Consider the following 8,006-nt stretch of genomic DNA (forward strand, 5'->3'; position numbering starts at 1 on the left):
TAACATCATTTATTATCACCCATATGTTTACAACAATCTTAAGTCAACAATCCAAAACTCTAGCATAGTTCATATGGTTCTCTTTATCAAACCCATTTACTATTCTCCAAATAACACATCAATTCATAGCTATAAATGATTAGTGAGTAGAAATGTTACCTTTTTGGAGTTAAATCCTCTTGATTCGAGTACTAGGGTTTCTTTTCTCAACAATGATGTCTCGATCAAATATTTAATGATTTGAATGGTTAACCGACATTAATAAGGTGTTGGAGAATTTAAATTAACTTAGAATCACCATTAGAACTTACCTTGATTGATGGAGGGGCCTTGGGGAAGTTAGGCTCTTGAGGGCTCCCTTTTCTATAGCAAATCTACGTGTTTGGGGTTGTAGGGGATGATGTAGGGTTTAAATAAGTGTACATGTCCCAAAATTTGAGAAAATAAAAGTTGCTCAGATAAACATCGTCGGCACGGGGCATCATCAGAGATGCCAAAATAATAGTGCAAAGCGCCATTAGAGGCGCAAAAACTACACGGCCTTGCATCGTCAGGGGCGCTAAGTTTAATGCCCTGTACTGTGCATTGCACTGTCTAAGGCTATAAGTTTTCATGGCCTTGCACTGTCTAAGGCTATAAGACAAACCTTCCATAAACTTAGTCGATTCTATCAAATTTTATGCACCTCACTCTCGGTCTTGATTCGAAAACATCTATCTCCACACATACTGATTCCGACAGTACTTCTCATGTCTAAAATATCATATTAATACTCATTTATGCATTCACACCTAATCCAAATTTATGGAGTGTTACACAAGTCATGTAGGCTGCTAAAACCAAGAGCACCTCAACATAAAAATGCCTGCGTTGAAGGACCCTTTAATAAATATGAAGCTATTTCTTTTACCTTTCTAATACTACAATGCAGAATAAATAATGATATGGAAATAGCGTAAGTCTCGGCACCATCCGATGCAAGACCCAAGTACTATCTATACACAAATATGAAAATCCTTAAATATCACATATGGGTCCTAAACCCGTTGGAAGCTTCTCGAAAGTCATTCACCTTGCTCTAATCCCTATTGCACATCCAGTACACACCGAACAACTTTCGCTCCACTACCACATAAATATCCAAAATAAACAACCAAGAAATTCCTTTTCATTGCACGCTATGTCCACAACGAGTATCAAACCTGAATCATCCCAAGACCTCAATATATCCATAAGGTCCAGTACATCATACATCCGACTGATCCCTTGCATGAAGTCATTCTCGATGAATATTTTTTCAAATTATAGCAAATCCACAAGCACATCATAATCCAAGAACTAATATAACGCATGACCATGCAATCTGACCGTCGATAGCGGGCTCCCTACTTGGCTTGAAGCATAGAACATATCATTTGTAACCCCTAGTACCCTTCCTTTATAATTACCCCGATCTCGCACTACTAATTAACTGAATACTTCATAAAATCTTGTAACACCTATCATAATATACTCCAAAGACTCTTCCAAGTTCATATTCATCCGTGTGACAGTCGCACAAAACTTCCTCAAGCCCTCCAAAATGGTAGTATATACATTCCGCTGAATAGAAGCCTCATACGAATCGTTGGATATAACCCACTTGCATAGCCTCCGATCGATATCTCTCTATGGCTCTACCATAGTCACAACCACTATGCAATCAATCCTACTGATTCTGTACTCGTCGACCAGATGCAAAAATCTGCTTCGTCTCATAATGAACAACTAAAAGATATACCAACACATCAACATATAAGCATGAACAATGCATCGAGACGATGATCAAGCATATGTAGCCCCCCGCAGTCCCTCCGCAACATCACATGTTGTCGGTGCATAGCTGATACCGAGTGCACAACATCACATATGAGTGAAGTTTTCTAGATGCCCTATAGAGTCTTGAACATAGGTATGGACGACATCATACCGATCCGCAAGACTCTACTAGACACTTGCTCATGACCCATAGAATCTATGAACCTAGAGCTCCGATACCAACTTGTCACGACCCAAAACCCCACCAAGTCATGAAGGCACCTAACCTAACCCATTAGATTAGGCAAACAGGATGAGATACAACCGATATGAGAAATCATCAATATAATAAATAAAATTTGCAATGATTACAACATGACTATCCCAAGGACTGGTAGTAAAAGTCCTGAGCCACTATGATTTAGATTTACAAACTTGGTGAAATAAATAAATACAACATTTGTTTCAAAGTTACATAAAAATAAATTTAATCCTAAGCTTCCATGAACAAAAGGTAGCATGAATCCGGTACGCTGGCACGTATCCAATGCAAAGCTCTGTCTGAACTGCTACTTAGCTCCAAAATCTGTAGGCAAGATGTAGAAGTATAGTATGAGTACAATCGACCCCATGTGCTTAGTAAGTATCTTGACTAACCTCGAAGAAGTAGTAACGAGGTTTTCAAGTCAAAATTTACTCACTTGCAGAACTCGTGTTGCTCATTAAGTCAAAAGATACTCACTTGCAGAACCTGTGCAGCTCATTAACATGTATAATATAGAGAAGATAGTCTAGAAAGATAGTTACAGAATAAAGAATATCAACAGTAAAGGCGCACAACTAGGATAGATAAATAAACAAACTATACCAATTAGACTTGTTCAACAATTACAACTTACACCAACTCCGCTCAAAAAGAGCTATACACCATATACTATTTGTGCCCAATACCTTTCATGACCCAAAATCCACTATAAGTCGTGATGGCGCCCAACGACATTGTTAGGCAAGCCAACGGTGAACTACCAACTCACTTATTCATTTCATTAATTTTGAAATAATGAATTTTATAAAATAAAGAAACTTGTGCATTTAGAATCATGGATACATACAAAATTAGTAAATTATAAAAATAAAAAGGTGACAGTGTTGTGCAATCCCGTAAAATATCAACTAAACTGTAAGGCCCTAGAAAAGTTTGCTAAGGAATTTAAGGTTTTGTGGTGCCAAGGTAGGCTAAATTATTGTATTCTCGGACTTCGTGTTGAATAATGTGTTGGAGAGTTGAATCATTTCGACCTCACGTTGCCAGCTCCTAGCATGCCAGACCGTGCTATAAACATCGTGAAGCTAGGTCTGTAGCGCGCTAGACCGTTCTATAACCCTCGCGAAGCCAAGTCTGTAGCGCGCTAGACCGTGCTATAACCCTAACGAAACCAGGTCTGTAGCACGCTAGACAGTGCTATATTCCTCGCGAAGCCTGGTCTGTAACTCGCTATAGAGCGTGCCTAGCCTTGTCTGTAGCCCGGTCCGGATTTTGGAGGGTCCATTTTTCTAATTTCATAACCCGACCCTAATTCCTATAAAACGATCTTAGGGTCATTTTGGATGGTTAATCTGATCTCGGTCGTCAAATCTCGCTCAAGCCCTTGAAATTCAACAAGAAATATCACAAGTTCTTCATCTAAGAGATAAGGTTCCATACCCTAGTTTTCAATTTCGAATTTGGGTAGAAGATGAGGATCAGGAGTATGACTCTTGGGTGTAAGAGTATTATTTTTATATGCATGTACCAATATGGTTTGTGGGAATATTGTTGAGCTTAAATAAGTAATGATTGGGTTGTGGAATGAAGGAAATCTTGTAGCCAAATTTGCACACCTAGTGTTTGATAAAAGGCTCAAATAAGCTGAAACCATGAATATCTTTCAAATTATGGTTCAATTTTATTCTGTTTCTAAATAGATTGAGGTTGCTAGAGTTTTCGGAACATTGTAGTAATTAAAGTAATCCCAAAGCAAGGTATGTTGGCTAAATTCTTCTCTTAGAATTGAACTCAACATTATTCTTGTAAATTTCAAGTTTCTCACCACAAATCGACTATTTTGAATAAACTTTGTGACAAAAGACATATGTTCCGTACGTGTTCCAAATGTCACTGTTATGTTATGTTACCACTATGAGAACGTGTTCAAAGTATGGATTTCATATCTAACTATATAACTTCAAGACATGTTTCAAATAAAACTATGATGTTAAATTGTGTAGAGATTGTGATTGGAATTACACCTCCACCCATGTATATTGGGGTGAGGTGGAAAGGCCGATATGTGTAGAGTCTTGGTATTGTGGAATAAACCTCCACCCACGTACCTTGGGGTGAGGCGGCAAGACCGCTTTGTGTAGAGTTTTGGCATTGTGGAATACACCTCACCCACGTACCTTGGGGTGAGGCGGTGGGATCGCTTTATGTAGACTTCCTGGTATTGTGATTACACCTCCACCCACATATATTGGGGTGAGTCGGAAAATCCGCTATGTGTAAATTTAGTATTAGAGGATCCCCGACTTAAAATTTATAAATGTTATTGAAAGCTCTTGATAAATTTGCGTTGGCTTTAAAGTCTATCTATGCTAGTCTATTGTCACCCTGACTCATCACATTCATGTTGTATTTCCAAGTTATTGAATAGATGTTTTGGTTTTCATACTAGTACTATTTGACATGTACTAATGTCCCTTTTGCCGGGGGCGATGCATCTTTAATGGATGCAGGTGGTTCCACAGCATGAAACATTGACTAGTGATCGAGGGTACACTCTTTTCCCAGCTGACTTCGTGAGCCCCACTTCATTCGAGGGTTGTGCATCTTTTGTTCCTTATGTACTATGTTTTGAGGTATAGCCGGAGCCTTGTTGCCAGCACTATCATTATACTATTTTATATCTATTAGAGGCTTCGTAGATGTGGTGTGGGTTATGTTTTGGTATTGGGAAAGTCAAGATAGAAATGTTGTATATGTGTTACATCTTCCAAACTATGAAATTGTGTGTATTTTGTGACTTTTTAAAATGAAGTTATAATCACTTTATTTGTGGGTGAGTTGGGTAGAAGGAAATCTTAGTATCGGATCCTAAGGTTTTAAAGTGTCATAGGATGTCTCGGAGCTGTGTCTAGTAGAGTCCTTCTTATCAGTGTGTTGTCGACCACGTCTATAATTAGAAGGCTACTAGGGAGTTTAGGAACGATACCATCTTTTCATGTTCTTGATCGTGGAATAGAGTTGATTGTTAGATTGTTCCTCCTTTAAATAGCACGTTGCTCTAATTTTTAGTACATGGCACCTAAGAAGAAGGCAAGAACTGGCCAGAGAGCCAATGCCACCCCAAGAGTGGCAGTTGATCCTATATTTGATGATGCGGGTGAGCACCCAAGAGGTGAAGATATTACACCAATTACTACACTGCCTGATTCTAATACAACTTATCAGACCACACTTGTCCCATACACATAATGGTGGTGTAACGGTCGCTCCAACTGATATTCTAGTTCCACCTTCGGCTCTAGCTTCCAATACCGGTATTTCTGATGGGGATCTTAGGAGAGCCATACATATGTTGGCTCAGATTGTGGCCTCCCGGTCCCACAGATCAAATATTGCACCCACTCCTTACAGTCAGCCAGGGGATACTGCTAGTTCAAAGATGATAAGGTTTCTTCAGTTAGATCCTCCAGTATTCACGGTACTAACCCAGAGGAGGACCCCTAGGACTTTATTGATGAGATGCCCAAGACTCACCAGGTTATACGTGCTACTGAGACAGAGGCAGTAGAGTTGGCCTCCTACCGCCTGAAAAGGTGGCATATTCCTTTTTTTGAGTTGTGGGAGGTGTCCCATGAGGATGAGAGCCCTCCGGTGAGGTGGGGTGAGTTTGCCGATGCCTTTATTGATCATTTCATGCCTGTCGAAACTAAGGCAGCCCGTGATGCTGATTTTGAGAGCCTGAAGCAAGGTATCTTAAGTGTGTGGCAGTACCATATAAGATTCGCGCACCTTTCCAAGCATGTTAATTATATGTTGCCCACTATGGAGGCTAGAATGCGCTGATTTGTGCAAGAACTTAGTCCCTTGGTAATAAATGAGGCCGCTAAAGCTGCCTTTAATTCAGATATGAACTATGGGAAGATGGTGGCATTCGCTCAAGTCACAAAGACCCGCAAATTGAAGAACATAATGGAGCCAGAGGGTAGATCAAAATTCATAGGAGGGTCGTCAAGGCCATCTCAGTCCTTTGCTCAGTCTTCGATGAGTGCACCGTCATCTGGGCCCAGTCAAGGCAAAATGGGACCCCACCAACAGGGTCGGCCTAGAGGAAGATTCCAGCAGCAGCGGTGGCTCCCATGGCCTAAGTGTGGGAGGATGCACTTTGGGGCATGCTTCATCGACCTACCTATATGATATGGGTGTGGTGTGACGGGTCACATTCATAGGGATTGCCACTTGTCCCTCTGGATCATGGGGAGAGGTGGGGCGCAACCAGCTAGTTTTGCAGCTACTACATCCACAGCACCTTCAGCTCGAGGCACCCCAGCACCCGCAGGGCATGTTGCACAAAAGTCGAGAGGACTTAGTAGGATTCTCCAGATTTTATCACAGGTATATTGATTGTCCAATCCCATGATGTATATGCTATTATTGATCCCAGTTCCACTTTGTCATATGTCACTCCTTAAGTTGCTATGGAATTTGGGATAGAACCAGAACAACTTCATGAGTCGTTCTCTGTATCTACTCTGGTTGGCGAGTCTGTTTTGGCCAAGCGGGTTTATAGGGATTGTGTTGTCATGGTGCATGGTCGGGACACCATGAAGTATCGCATTGAATTAAGGATGGTTGATTGATGTAATAATGGGGATGGACTGGCTTTATTAACGTTTTGCCAAGCTTGATTGTCGAACCAGGATCATTATGTTAGAATTTCGAAATGAACCATTTATTGAGTGGAAGAGGGATGATGTGGTGCCAAATGGCAGGTATATTTTGTTACCTTAAGGCGACGAAGATAATCAACAAGGGGTGTATTTACCATTTTGTCCAGGTTACGGACACCGATGCTGAAGCACCTACACTTGAGTCTGTGCCTGTTGTGAATGAATTTCCTGGAGTCTTTCCGGATGACCTCCTTGGGATCCCACCAGACATGGATATTGATTTTGGGATTGATGTGATGTCATACACGCAACCTATATCTATTACGCCCTATAGAATGGCACTGGAAGAATTGAATAAGCTAAAGGAATAGTTGCGAGATTTGTTTGAAACTGGTTTTATCCGGCCGAGTGTGTCTCCTTGGGGCGCACCGATCGTTTTTGTAGGAAGAAATATGGGTCACTGAGAATGTGTATTGACTATCGGGAGCTCAACAAGGTCACAATCAAGAATAAGTACCCTTTGCCAAGGATATATGACTTGTTTGACCCATTGCAAGGTGCTAAATACTTCTCTAAAATTGATTTATGATCAGAGTATCACCAATTATAGATCAGGGAGCAGGATGTCGTAAAAACAACTTTTAGAACCTGATATGGCCACTTTGAATTTTTGGTGATGTCTTTTGGGCTAACAAATGCCCCGATAGTGTCACGACCCAAACCGATAGGCCACGACGTGCACCTGGTGTCTTACTCAACCGAATATCAACGTAACGTATCTTTCTTATTACATCATCATATACACACGACATACTAGCGTAATAGGCCAACATGATCATTAATAAACACAAAGCATACAATCTTTCATATATGTGACATCTGTGTACAAGCCTCTAAGAATATATAATTGTCATATTATTTCGGCCACTGTGGGCAAATTATCAACGTATACCAGCTGATCAGGTGGTGGTGCGTATATAACACCATAACATTTCCCATATCCCATATACATACATATATATATATATACATACATATATATATATATATATATATATATACGTGTATATAACGTTATCTGGTCATGGGTCAATGTGCATGTATAAATATATGAATATATATGAAATACGTTAATAAAATCTCTCGGTACGTCATAAGACCATTATGCATCTGATTAATATAATGAAATAAACTTTACCAACTTACGCATTTTTGAGACCCATGAACAGATGATAAAATAATATGACACATGGGAAATCAAGAACATAAGCATCTCT

Source organism: Nicotiana tomentosiformis, chromosome 11 (assembly GCF_000390325.3).
Source record: "Nicotiana tomentosiformis chromosome 11, ASM39032v3, whole genome shotgun sequence".
In the NCBI taxonomy this organism is placed as follows: Eukaryota; Viridiplantae; Streptophyta; class Magnoliopsida; order Solanales; family Solanaceae; genus Nicotiana; species Nicotiana tomentosiformis.